This window comes from Delphinus delphis, chromosome 3, assembly GCF_949987515.2.
Source record: "Delphinus delphis chromosome 3, mDelDel1.2, whole genome shotgun sequence".
Classification (NCBI taxonomy): Eukaryota; Metazoa; Chordata; class Mammalia; order Artiodactyla; family Delphinidae; genus Delphinus; species Delphinus delphis.
In genome coordinates this window covers 171,694,404-171,717,384 of record NC_082685.1, presented here as the reverse complement: position 1 = coordinate 171,717,384, position 22,981 = coordinate 171,694,404, and positions in this window count along the sequence as shown.

Sequence of the window (22,981 nt, the reverse complement as noted above, 5' to 3'; positions counted from 1 at the left end):
GCGATTCGTGGCCAGGCAATGACGGTTAAGGTTTGTCGACTTGGATGATGTCTGAGAAAGTTCCTTGCTGTCCCCCTCACCGCCCACGCCTTGTTTTCCAAAGCCCTGCAGGGACCGGAAAGGCAGTGCCTTCTGCCTGCTTCACTGCTGGTGTGCAGGGCTGTGCTGGCTTTGTCTCCAGGCGTTGCCATCTTTTCGTTTTCCCCGCGGAACAGGGCTTCCACTGAGAGAGAAGGGGGGCGCCAGCCCCTGGCTTCCTGCCCTGGTGCCGGGTCCAGAGCTTCCAGTGGCTTCTGTGGGAAGGACCCAGCTGTGGCCTCTGGGCCTGCTCTGTAACAGGAGGGTGGGCCCCGTTCAGGCGGCAGGCCTGTAGGCATCCTCCCAGAGGTGCATGTCACTGTAGCCCACTCCCTGGGCTGAGGAAGGGTGGTTGGGGGGTGTCCTCTTAGTAAGGATGGGGTGGGGGGAGCCATTTGGTCCCAGCGGGAAGGGAGGGAAGGCGCAGTGCACCCTGGGGAGGGGCGGGGCTTGCCTGGGTCTCAGTCCCGGGGTCGGTGGTCGGCTCTCTTCCCCCCGCCTCCTCCCTCCTGCTGTCCCTGATGCTCTGAGCAGCGCCCCGGGGCCAACAGGGACAGGCACGTCACCCTCCCCTCAGAGCTTGCCTGCACTAAGATTCTTTTCATAGCTAAGGATGAGCAAAGGCAGGTTTTGTGTTTACGACCTTGATTGGGTGATAAACTCATTTCACTTTCACCGAGGCCTTTTTAACAACAACAGCTGCGGAGTTAGGGAGCGCTGGCAGCCTGAAAGCGTCCGGTCCTGCTGGGTTTCTGTAACCCTGACCACAGCAGGCGCGTCTGGAGGCGGCACCAGCCCGGGAGTGCGGCTCCATCGTCCTTTCCTGGGGGGCAGGGCCTCCCTTCACTGGACTCCCCCAAAGTCCATAATTGGATGCCGTCAGGCCTGACCTTGCTCTGGACCCCTGACCCAGTGGCCAGAAGCATCAGCGGCCGTCCTCTGCCCCTCAGCCCTTGCCCTCGAGGGCAGGGAGCTGGCCCAGCCCTCCTGCCACATTGCCAGGCCCTCCTGGCTCTGGGGAAGTGATGGAAACACCCCTGGCAGGCGAGGTCTCTCTTTGGCATAGGCGGAGTGGTCAGTCCGAAAGCGAGTCTGCAGCCTCGGCCCCTCTGAAGGGCCGCACAGCCCACGCCGTGACCCCACTTGTGGTCGGTCCTGGCTCCCCAAGGAGCACGTTTCAATATATCTTTTGTTCTTCCTGTTGGCAGAGCCGCTGTGAAGCACAGTCTCCGCGCCCCCAGGGCCTGGCTGGGCCTGCATCCTCCCCCCCTCGCCTGAACCTTGCTGCGACTTGCAGAGGCATCTGGGGGTTGAGAGCCCACGCTGGTGCTGACTGGGCCGGCTCCAGCACCGCCCCCGGTGCCGCCATTGCCCGGGGGCCCCGGGGTCCACGGCCTCGTTCTCCCCTGCTCCCTGGGGACCCAGGGAGGGCAAGAGGCTCTCACCCAGGCCGAGGAGGAGGCTGCAAGAACTGGTCCTGGGGAGGACAGCCTCTGAAAGACCACTGGGCCCTGCTGTCCCAAAGACACTGCTGTCCTTGGAGGGCCCAGCCCTCGGTAACGCTCGTTGGCCCGGCTCAGCTGCAGAGCCGCGTGATGGGCCCTGGATCCCAGGGTTGCAGAATGGAGAGCAACCCCTTTCATCTTTGCCAAGGGTCCCCTGGGACCCTGTTCCCCACCGGCCCTGGGACCGCAGGGGAAGTCTTTCTCCCTTCCTTTCCCCCCTTTGAAGTGCAGCACCCGACTCGGAATTACTTCAAGCAGAATGTCAGCGTGTTTCCTTTTTGGGAGCAGCGTGGTGTCTGGGTTAGAGCCGGTGACCTGTGGCCCGGCCACTGCACGGAGTGACCTTGAGGGGACAGGTGGGCAGCGGGCGTCATGCCTCCCTGTCTCACCTCCCTTCCTCGTGAGGTTGGAAGGAGGCCAAGGCAGCAAAGTTTGGAAAGTTGTTTTTCTTTTCCCCTCACTTCAGGAATATGTGTGTCTGTGATGTTGAAATGCGTCAGCAGATTTTGGGGAGATTTCTATTATTAAAAGTGAAACGCTGTTAATCCAAACAATGTCTGTGGTCTGTATGTTTAAACTTAAAACATACTGCGCACGGCCTCAAGAATCGCCAGTGTCCCAGCCCAAGAAAGACATCCAAAGGACGGGATGTTATCTTAAACTGCAAGTAAAGGTAACAGTACACACCATCGCCCTGGAATTTGAATATTATTTTGAATTCCTTGACACAGAGTTACAAAAGAAAATCTTTAGCAGGGAGAAGAGGAACTTAAACGTGGGTACTCAGTGCATGAGCTGGTATTAGCTAGTATTCGTGTAAGGGACCTCCCCAAACAGTGCACATCCGATGGGGGATGGGGGAAGGACCCTCCAAGGAGGAGCCTCACTGGGCCTCCGCCTGGAATTTGCGCAAAGAAAAAATATATTCCCCGCGGTGGAGGGAAGAGGTATAGCTGCTTCCCCGGGGCACTCATTTACGTGGGCTGCTCTCTCGTGATACTTTCACAGATAGAAGGCCACAAGATACCAAGTGACACTGGCACAGGCCGCTCAGTAAATAAGGGAGAGGGCGCAGTGGAGGCGTGGCGCACTCCGGTCCCTCGGAGGAAAAGCGCATCGTGCGCCCACCTGCTCCCCTGGGTGCCCTCCGCGATTGGGCATTTCGACCTCTCCTCCACCCTCCCGGTGGGTGTTTGGGGTTCGGTGGTCTGTGAGAGGCTCCAGCCCACGCCCCCAGCAGTGCACTGCCCCTAGGAGGTTTGCAGGGTCTGGCGGGGAGGAGCGCCTCGCCCCCGCCCCGTCGAGTTTGCATTTAGCCGTCCTGGGAGAGCTGGTGTGTCCACCTGCAGGGGTGACTCGCAGGGTGTGCTGCCGTCCAAAGCCATCTGAAGGTGGTATCTCCGTCCCCCGGTGTCCAGGGAACACTACAAATCCCGAATTAGACCCCAGCGTAGCCGGTGGCGCCCCAGCAGTGCCCAGTGTAATGCACTGGCTTTTCATTACTGTGGCAGTAAATCATGTGGGAATGTTCTCCAGGACTTAGCTGATGCTTATATGAAAAAAACCATTTCAGAGTATTTTTGAAATTCAATTAATTGAAGGCCCCAGATAAAAGGAACATATTCTTAATGGCTACAAAATAACCCGGAGGGAGGCAAGGAGCTGGGCCGACTTCAAAGTGCAGCAGAAACACTTAACCGTTTTACTTTAAAAGTATCGAGATCAATGACTCAGTTAAAATTTCTTATACATTTAGCAACCTTTTCATTTTCTGTTTGAAAAATGACAGAGAGATGATTTTCTTTCTGGGGACACAGAAACTCCCGAAGAGGACCACGGCCAGCACCTGGGACAGAAGTGGGTCGGCTCTCTGGTCGGGACCCGCCACTGCATGGGGTTCAGGGCCGCCCCCCAGGCAGGGGTGTGAGCAGCCTGGGGCTGCATAACCAGGTGGCTTAGCCCACGGTCATGTATGGCCTCTCAGTTCCGGAGGCGAGAAGTCCAGGACCAAGGTGTGGGCAGGGTGGTTCCTCCAGCCGTGCAGGCCCATCTCCTGGACCCTGTGGCCCGGGCTGTCCCCGCTGTCCTGCGAGACACAGCCCCTGACCTCTGCCACCACCGTCACAAAACAGTCTCCTCACATGTGTCCGGGTGTCCGTGTCCAACCGTCCCCTTTTATAAGGACACCAGTCATACTGGATGTGGGGCCACCCTAACGACCTCATCTTAACTAATTACATGTGTGATGACCCTATTTCCAAATAAGAGTGACAACATGTGAATTTGGGGGGACACAATTCAGCCCATGACACAGGGGTGTCCTCAAGTGCCACGTCGTGGCCTTGGTCTATTTCTTGAGATTGACCCTCCTTCCCTGCCGCCAGGAGGGAGCTCTGCGCTGGGTACTGTCCCCGTGTCACCATGTGACCGCAGGCTCAGCGCGGTCGGCTGCAGCTTCCCAGGGGAGCCTTGCGTCTCTGAGGCCCAGCCACCTGCCTCCCTCTGTGCCCTTTCTGTCCCTCCTGGTCGGAGCCGGCAGCGCTTCTGCTGGACTAGCTTCGTCAGGAGCTTTGGGGGCGTCTGTGGATCTCACGGGGGCTCTGACCATCAGACCAGCTCTTCCCCAGGTAATCCCTCCTCTGACTTGGCCTCCTGATGAGATGCCTGAGGAGTAGCAGGTTCTCTCACCTTTGCTCGCTCTGAGGACGTAGTGAAGCTTGTGCAGGCGGGACTGGACCACGGTCATGACCTCGCTGGAGATTTCTGGTCCCCAGCGGGCTCCACCTCTGGCCAGGGAACTGCGGTGAGCAGGTGCTGAGCGGCAGGGGTGGGGTCAGTGCTTCCTGCCCAGTTTGGGGGCCGCTCGTGGCTGCCCACAGGGTGGATTGCACTCCCCGGCCGCCTTGGGTCAGGTGTGACCCTGTGACTGCCTGTGGCCAGCGAAACATAAGCAGAAGTGACCCGTGTCACTGCCACGCGGAAGCTGGGGAGAGAGGCACCCGTGGGAACAGCAGCGTCTCAGAGGCAGAGGCTCCCCGGGCCTGGCTCGTGAATGAGCCCAGCTGGCTGGGTGCACAGGTCACAGGAGCAGGAATCCAGCACCGTTTTCAGCCACTGATCTGCTGGTATTGCTTGTTATAGCAACACCATCTACCCCATCTACCGGACGCACTTATTCTTTTGCAAGGCAGATTAATAATGTTATAATTGTATATCATTGTGTGATCATACTATAACTGTAAGATATAATTACAAAATGGTAATTGCATATTATTATGTAATTATATATTATAATTTTCAGTACAGGGGAAGCAACTAGGCAGAAACATTATCTTAAAGGGAAGGTATAAGGTAAGGGCAAAATATACCATGCCTTTAAAGACGAAGTAGAAATTAAGCATTCTTTCCTTACTTTCACAGTCGTGGAAAAACAGATGTTTTCAAGGAAGTTGCTAAACTTAGAAATAAACAGCTTCTGTTTGTGTGTCTTTATTCCGCTCTTACCCCTAGGTTCTTCAGGACATTGTTTTTCCTTAAGTTCCATGTATATATGTCAGCATACGGTATTTGTCTCTCTCCTTCTGACTTACTTCACTCTGTATGACAGACTCTAGGTCCATCCACCTCATTACAAATCCCTCAATTTCGTCTCTTTTTATGGCTGAGTAATAGACACAGACCTACTAGAGAATGGACTTGAGGACACGGGGACGGGGAAGGGTAAGCTGGGACGAAGTGAGAGAGTGGCATGGACATATATACACTACCAAGCGTACAACAGACAGCTAGTGGGAAGCAGCCGCAGAGCACAGGGAGATCAGCTCGGTGCTTTGTGACCACCTAGAGGGGTGGGATAGGGAGGGTGGGAGGGAGATGCAAGAGGGAGGGGATATGGGGATATATGTATATGTACAGCTGATTCACTTTGTTATAAAGCGGAAACTAACACACCATTGGGAAGCAATTATACTCCAATAAAGATGTAAAAAAAAATAGAAAAAAGAAATAAACAGCTTCTATCTGTGAACATTTCTGGCCCTTCTGACCTTCCACCAGGAGACGGTCTCTTTGGCCACTACTCCACTACCGTATGGACCTCTCTCCGTCGGGCTGTCCGAGTGTCCCTACCGCCTGGGAGCTGCCTGCACTGGGGGCAGGACTCTGGGCGACGCCCTGCTACTGCGCTGACTGCTAGTTGCAAGGATTTCAGGACTGGGGGAGAGAGGACTGTTCTGACAGCTCTGAATTCTTACGGAGAAACGATGATGAAACTCTGCATTTTAAACCAGCCTTCCCAATGCACAAAGGACAGAGAAATTCTAGGGTGGCCTGAAAAATCCAAAGTATTTTTTCTTGTAGTTTAAGGGATTAAGAATATTTAATCTTACAAAATTCATAGTAAATAATAATATTAAATACTACTTATTTTATATATTTTATCTAGTATTCAATACTTTAAATAGCAATATTAAATACTAGTTAATATTATCTATTGTCTTTTGTCTAACAGAAATATTCTCTCTATATATATTTTTGCGGTACGTGGGCCTCTCACTGTTGTGGCCTCTCCCGTTGTGGAGCACAGGCTCTGGACGTGCAGGCTTAGCAGCCATGGCTCACGGGCCCAGCCGCTCCGCGGCATGTGGGATCTTCCCGGACCGGGGCACGAACCCGCGTCCCCTGCATCGGCAGGCGGACTCTCAACCACTGTGCCACCAGGGAAGCCCGAAATATTCTATTTTGACACAGTCAAATCTATCATTACCCTTTATTTATTTACCTATTTATGTTTTATAGTCGTGTTCCCCATTGGCCTTCACCTGTTTTTATAATTTCAGTCTTCGCATGTAGGCCTTTGATCTATCTGACGCGTGTATCTTTTGTGATATGTGTGAGGCAGGGGTCTGTAATGGGCGCCACTCTCCCTATTATCACTCACAAGGTTTGCCAGGCCCGGGGAGGCCCGCTGCTTCCTCCTGAGGTGTCAGAGCTCCCAGTTACCAGGACGTCATCTCAGAGGCTGCACGTTCTTTCAATTGCACCTTCCAGAAGGTGGAGCCACCACATTTAAAAATCCCACTTTCATCGCATGTGCAATGGGCTCCTGTGTGCACAGGGGTCGCCTTCAGAAGTTCCCCGGAGCCTGCGCAGCCGGAGACCGTCAGAGAGCCCAGGCTCGGGCCGGGCTCTCTGCTCCGCGTGACTCTCAGGCTGGCGCAGTGTCCATGGCCTGGGACTCCACGTCTTGGCCGAAACGTGCGGCTCAAACTGTCCCCTTCCCAGACAGGGCTTTCTTGCTGTCCTGTGTCCTGTCTGTAGGACGGTCTCTTGCTAGGAGAATATCAAAAATGAAGTCATCAGAGATGTTGCTTTCCCGGCCACCTAACATCTTGTGACAAGCTGCAGGGTCTCTGAAGTTTGACATACGGACTGGGGTCCTGGCCCCAGAGCAGCAGGCTCACAACCTGGCTGGACTCCTGCCCTGGCCTTGGGTGTCACGTGGAGGAGAATGTCTGTGCTGTGTCCACAGTCCCTGGAGGGGCTTGGTGGACCTTCCGCCAGGTCTTAGACTCCCAGACCCCCACCCTCCTTCACCCTCGTCGAGATAACACTTGCTCTTGGTGCCCAGGTCATGCCTCTCTTTGGGGGTGGGGAGTGGTCGTCATTTTGGTCAGAATGGACACCCCTGAAACAAACACCAGGCATCCCTGACCACTGACACTGGCGTCGGTCACCAGTTGGAAGAGGCGGCATCTGGTCTTCACGGTCAAGGCTAGCATCCTCACAGCACTGGGAAGATGTTGCTGGTTTTCCCTTTAATTCTATTCCCCCCACCCCAGATTTCTTTCTTTCTTTCTTTACTTACTTGATTGAAGTATAGTTGAATTACAATGTTGTGTTAATGTCTGCGTCCAGTTATACATATGTATCTATTCTTTTTCATTTTCTTTTCCATTCTGGTTTATCACAGGATATTGAATATAGGTCCCTGTGCTCTACAGTAGGACCTTGTTGTTTATCCATGGAGTTTGGGATTCTCTTTAATTCTTAAGGGTTTCTTCCCAGACCAGACGCTGGGCCAAGTGGTCTGAAAGATCATGAGTTCTGAGAAATTTTCTACGGACTAAAAATTTCAAAAACCATTGACCCGGTAGTTTGCAAACTTACATTTTACACAAATCTGTCTTTGCAGCTGCCAGGGCACAGAGGAGCTCACTGAGGAGTTGGAAGCATCCACCTTTATCGCAGCCAAATGCGCCACGAAGATAGAGGGGCGGATTACACGGGAGGGCATGCTTTCATGGGAAACCCAGAAATAGAACGCTGTGTCCAAGTTGATGGTGGTTTTAAGTGTTTTCCTGCGACTCCGGGAAACACGGCTCGTAGCTGAGTCCCGGACGGCGAGGCGGGCGAAGCGTTATCGTTAGACGGCGGGGCTGAGTCTCCTGCTGGCTGAGGCCCCTGCAAGCCTGTGCGCGACAGGAAATCAATGTGTATCTGCCTGGCCTCGCTGCCTCGCCTCCGGGATGTGTGCTCGCCTCTGATTTGTTCTCTAGGTCTGATATTGTTATGTTACAGTGGGCCTCCGACCGTGGCTTACAAGTTTGCTAAATCCCCCCACATCACAGGCTTCCTGGGCGATCATGGCACTGACACCATGCCACGATGGTGTGCCCCTCGCTGCTCCTGGATGGCTGCCTGTAGAGTGGACTCCACCCCACCGGCTGCAGTGGGCTTTAATCTCGATGCTCTCCTGTGATCTCAGTTTTGTCTGGTGCCTCGCCTCATATCTGGCCTCTGGTTGACAGCAGGCTGACATCACAGAAGCCTCTTGTCAGTGGCCAGCGGAGCCTCAGTGGGTCAGAGGCCGGGAAGCGTGGCCCGCAGGCTTGCCAAGGTACATTGGTGGCCCGGAGTCACGCCCTGCTTCCGGAGGTGTGAAGACGGAGCCACACTGAGACACACCTGTTCCTGCTGCCACAGGGCTGCAGGGACCCTGTTACTGAGTGCAGGGGGCTCTCCAGCAGCCCACCCGGGAGAGAGGGCCGAGCCGCTCAGAGGGGACGTGGCTGGACCTGCCTGCACCACAGGCAGGGGAACTGTGTGGACCCATGGTGTGCAGGGCTATCCGCTCGGCCTCTCCTTTCAAGCAAAGTAGAAGACACACGTGGGGATCGTGAAGACGCTAGCGCTCCCTGGAAAGTTGCTTATGGAAAGCTCCAAACATTTACAAAGATAAAGAGAATCATAGACTGGAGAGGAGAAGCAGGTGTCCCTCGATCAAACAGTTTTTACATAATTCATGGAGAATCTGACCCATTGTCCCCAACCTGTTTGCTTGGGAGCAAATTCAGGGCACCATATCTGTAAATATTTCAGTATCTCTAAAAGATATGAAAAATCCCCGGGACAAATATCACCCCTAAAAAGTCGATAATTCTTTGATATCCTCAAATACGCAATCAGGGTTGCACTTCCCTGTTTTTCCCAGTTTGTTTCAACCTCAGGATTCAATGAGGGTCAAGCCTGTGCTCAACTGACAGCTCTCCCAAGTTCCTCTGAGCGTTTAGACTTCCCGTCTGTCTTTCCCTTTTCTGCTGCCGTCTTGTTTTGTGGCTGTTGAAGAAGCGGGGGTTTTTGTCCTTCGAAGTTCCTTTGTTCCTGCTTTTGCCGACCCTGTCCTTATGGACTTAATCAACATTCTCCTTTGTCTGCTGTACTTCCTGTGCATCGCGGTTAGGTTTGGAAACCTGATCAGCTTTGGGTCCAGCGTGGGCAAGACAACTTTGAACGAGGCGTTCCATTCAGAGGGGTATTGTTTTTTCTGTGATGTTGGGAACCACTGCCGAAGACAGCAGGGATCTGGAAAACGGTGCCGTCGGAACTTTCCCAATCTTTCTGCCCCTGTGAGCTGGAACACTTCTGTCAGGAGAAGCTTGCCCAGATCCACCACTCGTTACAGCACGGGAGAGATGGGCAAACAGTGAGCTCATGTCTCAGAATCCGCCAGAGGCGAGATAGAAGGGATTTTTTTGGAGAGTCAATATCACCACCTGGATTTGAACCTGGCTCGTGTATTTTGATCCGTTGCAGTTACTGTCCTTATTGGGGCTTAAACCGTCCCATTTTGGCTGCGGGAGCCTCTTCCTGGTGAAGCGGTCTTGGAGGGCTCCCTGATTCCTGGCGCGGCAGCAGGCTCTGGGCTCATCTTGCGTACTTCCTGTCCCAGTCCTGGGATTAGCGATTTCTCCCTCAAGTCCTGGCTACTTTTACAGACAAGTGCTCTTCCTGGGCCACAGCCTGGGACCATGTCGCTGCATTTAAGACGTGGAGGATGGGCTGCAGGTTTGCTCACAGGTGCAGCAGGCCCTGGGCTGTCCTGTCAGTTTCCCCAGGGGCATGGGGTCCACGCGGGGACTTGGAGCTCTCACGTGGGGCTGGAGTCTAGCTCGAGAGTCTAACCGTCACCATGGTAAAGGGTACACTTTCGTTTTCCATCCACATTTCATATTTTCCACACACTTATTCTTGGAATAATGTTTTGATCCATAAAAGGGAATCCTGCTTTATATTACAGGATAACGTTTTGTGGTAGCTATTGAGAAAACATGTTTCTCTTCCTCAGAATGAATTTTGTTGCCACCATCTGAGAGAGGCCGGTCGACCTTTGTCCTCACCACCCCTCCGCAAAAAAGGTGTGATTTTCGTTAAAGCGACACAGTACCCGGACATCCTGGCGAGAGTGTGAGAAGTACTGCGGTTTGTGTCGGGGACTCTATCAGTCAGCCATCTTGCTGGGGTAGAAGTGGAAGCAGACGGTGTAGGGGGTCTGGGGCTCTTATCCCGCCTGAAGTGGCACGAAGGGGAAGGATTGTGAGAGACATGGATGTTCAAACCCTTTTTCTGTTAGAACCCCAAATCCCCTAACCGGAAACCCATCAGGAGGGGCTGCTGGGTCCCTGGGGGGGGGGGTGTCAGAGCAGGTCAGAGCTGGCTGTTCCAGCCAAGCCCTTCCTCCTGGACCCCAGGGTCATCCTGTCTTGGTCCGCCAGGCCCGTGCTTCCCAGATAACCCTCCCGGGAGGTCTGCAATGACCAGCACATTTCCAACAAGGAAACCCCGAGCACGTCCGGATGGTCACGGTCAAGGTGGCTGTCAGCCTGAAAGCTCTAGGGAGAGGGACGTGAGGGGTGAATCTCCCTCTTGACTTAGCTTTTCTGAACGTTGGAGACCCCACTCCTTTTTGTCACCCGTTTCATGTTTCACCTGACACAGCCATTTGGTTGAAGAGGAAGCCTGGGTGGTACGTGTTGTTGGAACTTCCCGACACACACGTGTGTCGCCAAGCAGCCCCCCGCTCCCCGCCCCCTCGGCCTGGGCCGGGGCTGGTGATCCTGGACGCTGGGCTCAAGAGTCCTTTGTTGGTTTGCCTTCCATCTCCTTCTTTTGCTTATTCCTTGCATCCCTTTACTCTGAATTTCTAGCAAAGTTTCCTGGAACGAGAGCTTTCTCTTCTACACTCAATTGATTTTATGGTCCTCAGAAATGATTTTCATAAGCACCTCATTGGAAAAGTATTCTTCAGTAGTGTCTGCCAGCAAGTTGACAGAGAAAAGGAACCCAATTCGCTCGACCACTTTTCCATGGTTTAATCCATTGCCACATTGCTGAGACTTCAGGAAGGTCCAGCCAATAACAGGAATCGTAGTGTATCGCGGAAGAGGCCCTCATCACAGCACATCAGCGCCAGCAGTGCGTCAGCTCACAGCTCAGCCCAATGCCAGGCGAGAGACACATAACTCTTCTGCTTGCTGGGAAACAGTGCCCGCCATCATCCGTCAGGGCCCAGGCTCACAAAATTCCACAGGGCACTGTTAACACTTACTTAAGATGTAGCTTATTTCCAGAGGAGAAGTGGGCCCTCAGAAGATGGGCCTGAATGAAGGAATTCAGGCATTCACAGTCGCTCCCCCAAGCAGTGTGCAACTCCCGGTTGCCTAATCCTTTCCCTCGTGGGAAACCCTGGCTTGGGCAGGTGCCCACCCTTCCCCCAGAGTGACCGTGACCTCAGCTCTAAGGATGAATCCTGATTCCCTGCCCCGGTGACTGGCCAAGCACTGGCTTAGTGATTTATCTCCCTGACAGATGGTTCCTAAGATGTGTGCAGCCTGACCTCAGATATGATGAACATAGTCACCAGTCCAGCCCACACCCACAGGGAGGACCTGAAGCCAGGGGGCAGGGCTGCTGGAAGCCGCCTCGGAAGCTGTCAGCCACCAGCACGAGCGTGCGACAAGTGCTGGCCACCGAGAGGTAAAGGGAAGTCTGCTCCGGGTTCTGGGTAAGATTTCTTGGTGATAAGAAGAGACAGAAAGAGAGGACCTATTTTTCTGCTGGACGTGGTCACTGTGGCCCGAGGATGGAGAAGGGCCTATAGGGGGTCAGAGTGGGTCCCGTGCTGCCCACGACTCCCCACTGTGGGTGACGAGTCCATTGTGGGTGAAGCCAGCCTGCGGCTAGGCTCCCTGATGCTCGCGGCCAAGAAAATCCTAAATTCTGTCTCTCGTGACCGTGTTCTTGAACTTTCTCTCCGAGCATACGGTTGTGCTGGGTTACTGGATCCCCTTAACCAACTAAACTTTCCAACCTCACACGGAGCAGAGCTTCTGATGGTCTCTGGGGCACCATTAACTCAAGTCAGCGGAGAAGAGGTTAAACTCGTTTCAATTACAAGTAAATAGTAAGAGTGACATTGAGCTCTTAGACCCGATTTTCTTTCTTGGTTTAGTTGATTGCCTTCTGATCACTGGCTCCATAGGTTGGTAGAGAGAGCAGGGTAGATTAAGTAGGTAGTGAGTAGTTTTGTATAAGAAGAAGGATAGCACCCACCTGCACCAGCCGTGGAGTTAGACCCTGTAACCTGACGAGCCTCGTGGCAGGGACGGCTGGGAGCAACTGCGGGTGAGCCAGGCGTGGGACAGACACACGCTTCTCCCCATTAAAGGAGAAGATGCAAGCACCGGCTTGCTTGATCTGAGTTTCCTGCTGAGAGGCTGTGGGGTTGGAGCAGAGAGGCAGGGGGGGAACCCAGCGTCCACCAGGGAGACAAACGTTTGTCCACAGACACGATCTTCTGCTGAGTCAGAACCCGCAGAGGCAGACTTGGCAATCCCCAAAGCCCCTTGGTTCTCTGTCTCTCCTTCTCGGTCACTCTCTGCCCTCCTGGCTTCCCCTTGCCGCGCCTCTTTTCTCCCAAATGATAAATGAGCCTAAACGCTAAAGGTGGAAACCAGTCAGCGAATTTGGTCATCTAGTTGTTGGAAGTACTTTCCAGACGCTGTGTTCCCGACTCTGACACTGGTGACAGCTGTCGCTCACCGCTCACCGTACCCCCGGCCTGTCTCTCCACTCACCTGCCCGTGTGCACGCAGACCCTTGCCTCAGGCTCTGCTCTTTTGGAGAGGGACCCAGGGTAAGATAACATCTTATCTCATCCAGTCCCAGAAACCACACTTTCAGGATATTTATACAGTTTGCATATGAGGTAATAGATGTAGGGAAGTGAAGTAACCTACCAGTCTCTCACGCAGACAGGAGAGGATTAGGACACAGTGGGTCTGGTGTGAAAGCCTGTGCCTTAGGTCACATTCTGTTCCCCTTCCATTCTATTCAATTAGGAGGTGGGAACTGGGGGTGCAGTGCACAAGCAAACAGTGAGACCCCCAAGTATCTATGGCCCTACAGTGAGGGACACCGGAGAGAGGGTAAGGGACCCGTCGTCTTGCCTTGCTAGCCTGGGAGACGCGTCCGTTTCCCAGGTGACTTCTCTGTGTCCCTGTGGGCGGTTGAAATCCTGATTTGCATAAAACTGCATCCTTGGATGTGGAGAAACCCACCTCTGCACTGAGCAGCACAGAGTTTTGACTCTTTGCTCATCAGCAAAAGATGCGACAACCGTCCCTCAAGGGTCCCGGGCCACGGTGCTTCTGAAAAACACGCTTGGACGTTGGAAGTCAGTTCATGTCATCGTTTGAGCGGGACCGGGGCCTGGTTCAAGGCCAAACCCAGCATCAGAGATGATACATTACAAAGAAAATGGGTGGTAATTAGAAATGTTCTCCCTATTATGGGGGGTTGAAGAAGATCAAAAAGCCACAATGCAGGCAAGTCAGGCTCTTATTAGGATTTTTATTTTTTTGGTGCTCACATACGAGCCCCATGCATACATACGTGCATAGGTAGAAGCATATGCGTGTGTATAATCTATGCACAGGTACGTGCACGTTTACGCGGAGTATGAAAAATAAGGTGCATGAGGTCAGCAGCAGCTTTCTCTTCTGCATCTGTTTTATGTGTAAACTAATGAGTTGCCAGGCCAGGAAGGCCTGTCCACGTGGAGCTTATGTCCTGGAGGGAGGTGACAGCATTGGTCCAGGGTCCAGGCTGGAGGTTCCAGGGAGACAAGCAGGGGTGGAGAGCAGTGGAGGCGGGGCATCTGAGACAGGAGGTCAGAGGACTTCTTGGAGGAGGTTATATCTGAGCTGAAACCTGAAGGACAAGATTGAGTCAGAGAGTGATTAAAAGGGAAGGAGCTGCCTGGGTTTCCCGGAAGTTCAAGGAATGGTGGTGCGGGGAGGTGGGTGAGAGGGCAGGGGGGAGGGAGGAGAGAGAGACTTGGGGACCTGGAGAGGAGCTGGATTTTCCTGCAAGAGCTACGGGGAGACGCCAAAGGGTTTACAAATAGTGATGTTTGCATTTTATACGAAAGATCATTCTCACTACTTTGAGATACAAAGATGGTGATAAGTCAGAACACGGAAAGGAGAAAATTCAGGCAACGGTTGCTTTCATCCGGCGTAATGCTGGCTTGGACCTGGGGATCGGCGGAGAACCAGAATGCTCAGCTGGTTGCTTCTCCCATCGAGCAGCCAAAATTTCCACGATTTTCTTGCACACAGAGCTTGGGAAGAACAAGCCACAAACTGTCACTCTCGTAAGTGAGCATCCTAGCTGGCGAGGGGAGAGCTGCTGCCCTCCCAGCAGGCCTCCGTTCAGCAGCACCTGGAGGACACGCAGGCCAGAGGCTCGCGCTGCTGGGGATCCAAAGGCCAAGGGCACGGCCGTGTCCTGCTGCGCAGGGTGTGTGAGGGCTGCTGGGCCGGCGTCTCTGCAGGGGTGGCACGAGGGGCAGTGGAAACAGCCCACCTGTCTGCGGTCAGTCTACCTGTCCTCAGCCCCGAGCCTGAGCTGAAGCAGGTCAGGGAGTCAGTGCGCACAGTGGCACTGATGACAGTTGGCAGCCTCAGGACCCGCGACTGTCCTCCTCCCAGACGTGGGTGGTGGGGGGCATGCTGAAGCCTCTTGCAGCGCCCGGGGCTCACCAAGTCGGGCACCGGCAGCCCCTCTCCCCCAGCCTCTTCCAAGGCCGGTCTCAGCCCTTACAGCTCTCAGAGCCTCAGCGTCCTTCGTGGGAGAAGGGTCCTGGGTCCCTTCTCTGTCTGCGTGGCCTTGCCCCATGGCACCTCTGGGTCCCTGTGGGGGGACATAAGTCCCCTCAGGCCAGGCTGGCAGGGGCGATGACCTAAGAGCCACACGGGGGCCCATCCCCGGGCCATGCCCTGTGCATGTCTGGTGGGGCACCCCCGGCACGCCTGTCCCTTGGGTCCCTGAGAGCCGTCTGGGGGAGGGAGATCGGGAGGCAAGAGCGTGGAGCTGTGAGCAGAGCCAGATGGTCGGCGCGGCCCTGGGTCGGAGGGCCCTGCCCCCTGGTCTACGTCCTCAACCTCTGCGTCGCGTCAGCGGGTACCAGGGCTCCATCAGACGGGGATTCCTCGGCCGAGATGTACGTAAAGCCACGAGCTCAAAGCGATGGCCGGGGGCCCAGCCCGAAGCCAGGCTGGATGGCAGCTGTGGGCAGGTCCACCCTGGGGCTCCCTGACCCCAGATCGGCTGCCAGGGCTGGGGGAAGCCCCTACCTCTCTGCTTCCCCACAGGAGCCACCTCCACTGTCCACAGAGAACAAGCTCTGCCCCATCTGGAGCCTCCTCTGGGGAGGGGAACGGGCCCCTCCCCCCGCTCAGGGGTGACCAGCTGGCTCAGCGCAGCCGCCAGGTCCTCACCCACGGCCGTGCGCGTGGGGTCTCCCAGGTCCTAGAGGTCGTCTCTCCTATCTGCTGTTTCTCATTTTTTTTAATCTTATATTTCAGCCGACCCATCAGAGCAGGGCCTGGAGACATGTTATTAAATTGTTAGTTTCCTTCAAGTAAAGGGATTTATAGTAAACAGGAGATATGTGATTTCAAAAGGGCGCTCGCTGTAACCTGAGTATTTCAACTATGCCCAGATTATCCAGTTTTGGCTTGAGCACGTAGGATACAGTGTATGTTACCTGAATTTTGGGGTATCGGGGAACAAAAAAAGCCACCTGGTGTGCAGAGGGGTTTCCACGGAAGCCGTGCTGGGCTTCCTTTGCCGCTGCGTTGATCCCGGGCGTGTTTTAAAAGCGCGATTTCTCCGCATTTCCCTCGGAACATAAAGATGATATACACGCGGCGTAAACCGTTTTCATTAAGTACGCGCTTATTTTACGAAGAAGAAAATCAGACAAATTGGGTTTTGTTCTCTTCAAGTCTCCTTTCCGAGGAAGATTATTTACAGTTGATTTTTTATTCCTCTCCCTTCTATTCCTCCAAAGGCAATAAAAAGCAATTCTGAGAGCACGGCGGAAAATCAGTTTTTAATCAAGAAAAAACAATCTGTGGGAAATAGGGCTGTGCTGCTCCCGCCTCAGAGGAAACTCCACGGCTGGGGGACGTCTTGCTGTCCCTCTGCGGACGAGGCCTCTGCCAGAACAGCCGGGAGCCAGGTGGGTGCTGCAGGACCGCGTCTGTCTGTCCACAGCGAGTCCTCCTTCGCGCAAGCGGCGGGACGTTTGCATCACACCTGTGCCAGGACATGGTGACCAGTGCAGGAAGCCTCTCAGACCTGCTCTTTGGACGCGGCTCCCGCTGCCTCCCCCTTTGTACATACTACCAGAGAATTCGGAGAACGGCCATGCTGGGACCTCCCAGGCTGGCCCGAAGGGGCCTGGCCTCCAGGAGGCCAGCACGGTGTAACAGGTCTGGACCCCCGCCGGCCCCATGCCGGCCAAGGGGCACCAAATTCGGGGTGTTTGGTTACAGAGAAGCAGATAAGGGGAACCACACCCAAACGGCAGACACTTCCCAAAGCTCTGGAGGTCAGTGATCGGCAGTTATGGCCACGTCCTCACCCATGGGTCTGCTTCCATGTTGGCGTGTCCTGGAGTGACCCCCGTGTCGTGGGAGTGACCCCTGTACACCCCTCTGTTCTGTCCTCCCGATGCCCAGACCCGCCCTCAGAGGACCTGCAGTGTCTGCTGCCCCTCTGTTCAGTCCGGTTGGGGGGGTGGCGAAGGGCCAGGAGGGGGCTGGGACTTCCCGCGGAGCGAGGCCTCAGCTGTGCTCGCCCTGCCCTTGGGATCCTAGGGTTCACTCCCTCCTGGGAATATGGAACGCGGGATCCCTCCCCCACCGCCAGCTTCCCTGACCGTCCCAGCCGACTCTGCCCCTTGCCCGCCGCGAGTCCACCCGGCGCCCCTGGTGCTCCGGGCCGTCGTCTCCCCCTCTTCCTCTCCGGGATGGTCCTTCTGCTCTTTCACCCTCCGCTTGCCCCTGGCTGAGCCCTAACCCCACGTAAGGTCCTGTCTTCTGGGGAAAACACAGCAGTGTGGGCTGGGGCTACTCGATGATAACTTTTATAAAACCATTTATTGGGATAAGTTGTAATGCTCATCGTAGAACATTTGGGGCACATAGAAAGGATCAGAGAAACAAAGATTGCGCACCGTCACGCCACCCAGAGATAACCAGAGACGAGCACTTCGGCTCTTTGCTTTCATTTCGTTTCGGCGACTGTGATAAAATGTGACACGACACACGTGTCAGCAGACGGCCCTTCCCGCAGACGCCCGTTGTCCTCGTGTCAGCAGACGGCCCTTCCCGCAGATGCCCGTTGTCCTGTGTCAGCAGACGGCCCTTCCCGCAGACGCCCGTTGTCCTCGTGTCAGCAGACGGCCCTTCCCGCAGACGCCCGTTGTCCTCGTGTCAGCAGACGGCCCTTCCCGCAGACGCCCGTTGTCCTCGTGTCAGCAGACGGCCCTTCCCGCAGACGCCCGTTGTCCTCGTGTCAGCAGACGGCCCTTCCCGCAGGCGCCCGTTGTCCTGTGTCAGCAGACGGCCCTTCCCGCAGACGCCCGTTGTCCTGTGTCAGCAGACGGCCCTTCCCGCAGACGCCCGTTGTCCTGTGTCAGCAGACGGCCCTTCCCGCAGACGCCCGTTATCCTGTGTCAGCAGACGGCCCTTCCCGCAGACGCCCGTTGTCCTGTGTCAGCAGACGGCCCTTCCCGCAGACGCCCGTTGTCCTCGTGTCAGCAGACGGCCCTTCCCGCAGACGCCCGTTGTCCTCGTGTCAGCAGACGGCCCTTCCCGCAGACGCCCGTTGTCCTCGTGTCAGCAGACGACCCTTCCCGCAGACGCCCGTTGTCCTGTGTCAGCAGACGGCCCTTCCCGCAGACGCCCGTTGTCCTGTGTCAGCAGACGGCCCTTCCCGCAGACGCCCGTTGTCCTGTGTCAGCAGACGGCCCTTCCCGCAGACGCCCGTTGTCCTGTGTCAGCAGACGGCCCTTCCCGCAGACGCCCGTTGTCCTGTGTCAGCAGACGGCCCTTCCCGCAGACGCCCGTTGTCCTCGTGTCAGCAGACGGCCCTTCCCGCAGACGCCCGCTGTCCTGTGTCAGCAGACGCAGCAAGCTGTCCCGTGAAGAGCCGGAGAGGAAACATCTTGGTCTTTGCGAGCCCCGTGGTCTCTGTCGCGGGGACTCCGCGTTGCGGTGACAGCGGCCCAGGCCACGCTGCGCCCGGCTGTGGCCGTGGCTTAGAGGACTCCATCCACGACACGGGTGGTGGCCAGTGTACCCGTCCAAATAGAAAAGCACCACGTAAAGGGAGTTTTCTCTCCTTCCCCAAATTCTGTGCGTGCGTTTCAGGAAAATATCCGAATGTCACTTTCCTCCCTCAGGACCTCTTCCCAGCTACGGGCACGGGACCTTTTCAAAGATCTCTGTGCGGCGCGGGTGCAGGGTCAGGTAGAGTTAATGTGCTCCCCGCCAGACCTTCATCTCTGGAAGGTGAACAGGTTTAACACTGATTACTTTTCCTGAGAAAAATAATGAACCACGGAAACAAGCCTCGCGGGCATCTGTGCTTGGGGAGAGGACATCAAGGGGCCACTTAGGGTACGCGGCTCAGGAAGGCGCCCAGGGCACGGGAGCTGGGGGTGTGTGTGTGTGGAGGGAGGCGAGCACTTTGCTGGAGTTCCACACAGTGGGGTGATCCCGCCCTGCAGCCCCGGCTGTGGAGAGTCTGCCCCTTCTCCCCTGGAGGGGCTGGGTCCCCGGCTGGGGGCCGCCCACCCCACCCAGGTCTCTGGGGCACAGACTTAGCAAACCTGAAACCCCCAGGTGAGGAGCAAGGAGGCAGCATGGAGAAGCGTGGTGGGGGGGACCCGGGGCCTGGCAGCTTGGGGGGTCCTGAACATGCCACAGGGCAGGGGGCGTGAGAAGGGAGTGCTAGTGTCCTGTGGCCACAACAAACACCCCAGGCTCTGGGGCTGAAAACAGAAGGAAGTTGTTGTCTCCCAGCTCTGGAGCCAGGAGTCCAAGATCGAGGTGCCCCAGGGCCGCACTGCCTCCGGAGGCTCCAGGGGAGGGTCCTCCGGCCTCTCCCGGCTGCTGGGGCCCCAGGTGTCCCTGGGCTCATGGCCGCATCTTCTCAGTCTCTGCCTCCGTCTTCACGTGGCTTCTCCTCTGGTCTCTGTGGTTGGATTTGGGGCCCACCCAGGTAATCCTGGGTGAGCTCTTCATCTCAAAATCCTTGCGTTACTTACACCTACAAAGCCTCTTTTTCCAAATAAGGTTCCATTCACAGGTCTGGGGAGAAGGTGTGGGTGTGTTTTCTGGGGGGCCACCATTCAACCCACGGTTGTGCCCACCAACTTGGTGCAGGCCCCAGTGAGCTGTCCCCTTAGCAGAGGAGCGAGTGGCCCGACTGATCAGGGCTGTGGCCAGAGGATCTTTAGGTGTGATTTCACCTTCTGGGAACTCCTCCCACCCCCAGGAAATCCCCTCCAACAGTCGCATCTCATTGGTGGAGGCAGAAACCACCGGAGATGTTTAGCTCAGTAACTGTCTGGGAAGAGGAATTCGATTGGGTACCTTTGGCCTAAGGACAGAAGTAGGATGGTGGGTGTGAATTGCTGAAAAGGTGTTTGCTGATCGATATTCAGAGAAGCTTTTTAACGAGGGGGATCTGAAATACGAACAGGTTACTGTATAGAAAGTCGTGAATTCCAGCTCTGAGCTCCTTGCCAGGCTCCCATGGATATAATCTTTGCTGACGAAATAGATTAATTTTGGGAGCGTTCAGAGGGATAGTTAGATGTCCATAAAGCGAGAATAGAAAGAGGATTCTGCAAAGCTATATCTACAAGGAACTGAGGTGGCTAGAGAAAACACTGGTAGCTTAAACGAAACAAAACACACCTTTCTCCCACGTCCAAGGGGGCTGGAGGTGAGCAGTGCATGGCTGTCATGGGAGCTCTAGCCTCCTCAGGTATCAGGGCTCCTGTTACCCTTCTGTTCCACCTTGTTAGGCTTCCCTCCTCAGTTTGCCTCATGGTCCTATTGTGGCTGCTGATGCTTCAGCCATCACATCTGCATTCCAGGCAAGAGGCAGAAAAAGAGGGAGAAAGGCAAAGAGGGCCTGTCCTGAAAGCCTTACCCAACAATGTCTTCCTTCCTCTGATTGGCCACTTTCCTTGGTGCTGACGGTTCTGATTCCAGAACATGAGGAAATTTTCATTTATCTGCAGCAAAATGATACAAATAAGAAAAAAATATGAATGAGTCTTTCTTGAACTAAATTAATTTTTGTTCTTTCAACATTTTTGGAGTTAAAATCTACTTTTGAAAAGATGGCAAAAGTAGATTGTAATGACATTTTGTTTGATGCCCTTGCTTTTCAGAATAGTTTTGTTTCAAAAATAACACAAACATAGTTTAAAAATCAAACAATACTATATGGAACACAATCCTGTTCCAGATCCCGGCTTCACCAGTTTTTCTCCCCAGAAACACCTCTCTTTCTATTACCTATTTCTACAACGATTGTTGTCTATATTTATAAATAATACTGTTATCCTACTATGTCTTGGTTTCTCATTTTAGACCATATCTATCGACTTCCTCCTGGTACTTGCAGTTTAACCCTCTCGTGTCCTAACCTGTATCTTTTCTAACATGACTCCCCCTGTCTTTTCAACATACTTTTATCACTAGTTTTGGTTAAATCGTTTTTATTTACTGCCGGGCCAAGCGATGCACTGTGATTATTTTCCTTTGGTTGTGTAACTTTGCATTTTTCCTTTAATATTTGCCTAATTGTTTTCACTGCTTAATTTTCTAGGAAACTAGCGTGACGTTTCCCACACACTCTCATCCATCTGTCAAATGCCTGATAATGTTTCAAACGTCCAGACACATCAAATAGTGTGACGGTGCCCCAATCCCCACTCTCACCACCACTGCCTCCATAGTTTCCTATCTGTATAGCTTTTCCTTTTCTAGAAATTTTATGTAAATGGAGTAATTCAATATATGTTCTCCTGTGTCAGCATAAATTCTTTTAGCATTTTTTTTTAGTTCATCCACATGGAACATGCATCAGGAGTTTGTTCCTTTCCACTGAGGGCTGGACTCTATCTGTGGATGTGCTATATTGCATCTACAAATTCACTGCTAGGTGGGCATGTGTTTTGTTTCCAGTTTTTGACTATTACAACTCATGCTGCTTGAATATTCACACACGTTTCCGTGGCTATTGTGTCCTGACAGGGCTCACGGAGTATGTGTGTAATCACTTTAAGAAACCTTGAAGGGACTTCCCTGGTGGTCCAGTGGTTAAGACTTTGCCTTCCAATGCAGGGGGTGTAGGTTCGATCTCTGGTCAGGGACCTAAGATCGCACATGCCTTGGGGCCAAAAAGAACCAAAACATGAAGCAGAAGCAATATTATAACAAATTCAATAAAGACTTTAAAAATGGTCCACATCACGGGCTTCCCTGGTGGCGCAGTGGTTGAGAGTCCGCCTGCCGATGCAGGGGACACGGGGTCGTGCCCTGGTCCGGAAGATCCCACATGCCGCGGAGTGGCTGGGCCCGTGGGCCATGGCCGCTGAGCCTGCGCATCCGGAGCCTGTGCTCCGCAACGGGAGAGGCCACAACAGTGAGAGGCCTGCGTGCCACAAAAAAAAAAAAAAAAGGGCCACATCAAAAAAAAAAATCTTAAAAGAGAAAGAAAGCTTGAAATTTGTGAAGAGAAGATAAACGCTTCAGAGGGCCTTCGGAGCCTCTCCGCTTGTCTCCTAGCATTCTTGAGTGTTTATTTTACGGGAGTTTGGTGAGTCAGTGTACCTGAGCCCCCTCACCCAGCTTTAGCCGGGGCTCCAAGGCAGGTAAGGACTTCTGATGGCTTGGAAATCAATGAGAATCAGTTGGAAAATATGCTTAGATTTACACGTATAATTTTTAAAAAGATTTTTTTTAAAGAAAAGCCCAAAGTTGTATCCAAAGAAAGAGCATTTTTCCTAAGAAAGTGGAATAATAAAGGCAGTTGGAGAAGTTTCTGCCTTGAGGGACCTGCCACGTGGTATTGCTCCCACACACCTGGATCCCGAGGTCGAGGTGATGAGATGCACGTTACTTCCGTCTGAGCGGGTGCCTGGCCGGGGCCCTCCTGAGGGGCTCGCTGCCACTGCTCAGGGACCCCCTTCCCTTTCTGGAAGCAGTTAGTGAATCTCAGCAGACCCCGGGCAATTACTGTGGCCTCTGGTTTCCAGCCACTGCATTTCCAGACTTTCTCTCTGGAGCCAGTGGGAATTGAGCAAGCAGCTTGGAGGTGGCCTGACCATCCAGGCATCAGAACGTCCATCTCCTTCCACTCGGAGGCACAGGGGCTCCGGGGGCAGCATCCACTGCTCGTCCTGTGCCCTCTGCCCTCGGGTCCAGTCCCAGGCCGGCTGCCAGATCTGCCCACCTCCCCTTCCTCTCGGCCTTTCCCCGTGGCCCACACAGAGGGGCGGCAGAAATGAGAGCTTCATCATAGTGAACACAGTAAGTTAAAGGTTTCCTTTGGCCTGGAGCTGAGGCGAGGGCTTCTGTACGCCGCGCCTGAGCCTTGCCTCTCGGGCTGTCTGCTGGCACGCGGGGGAAGCCACCCTGGCCGCACGGCCACACGTACGTTGGAGCAGAAGATGCCCTGCTTCT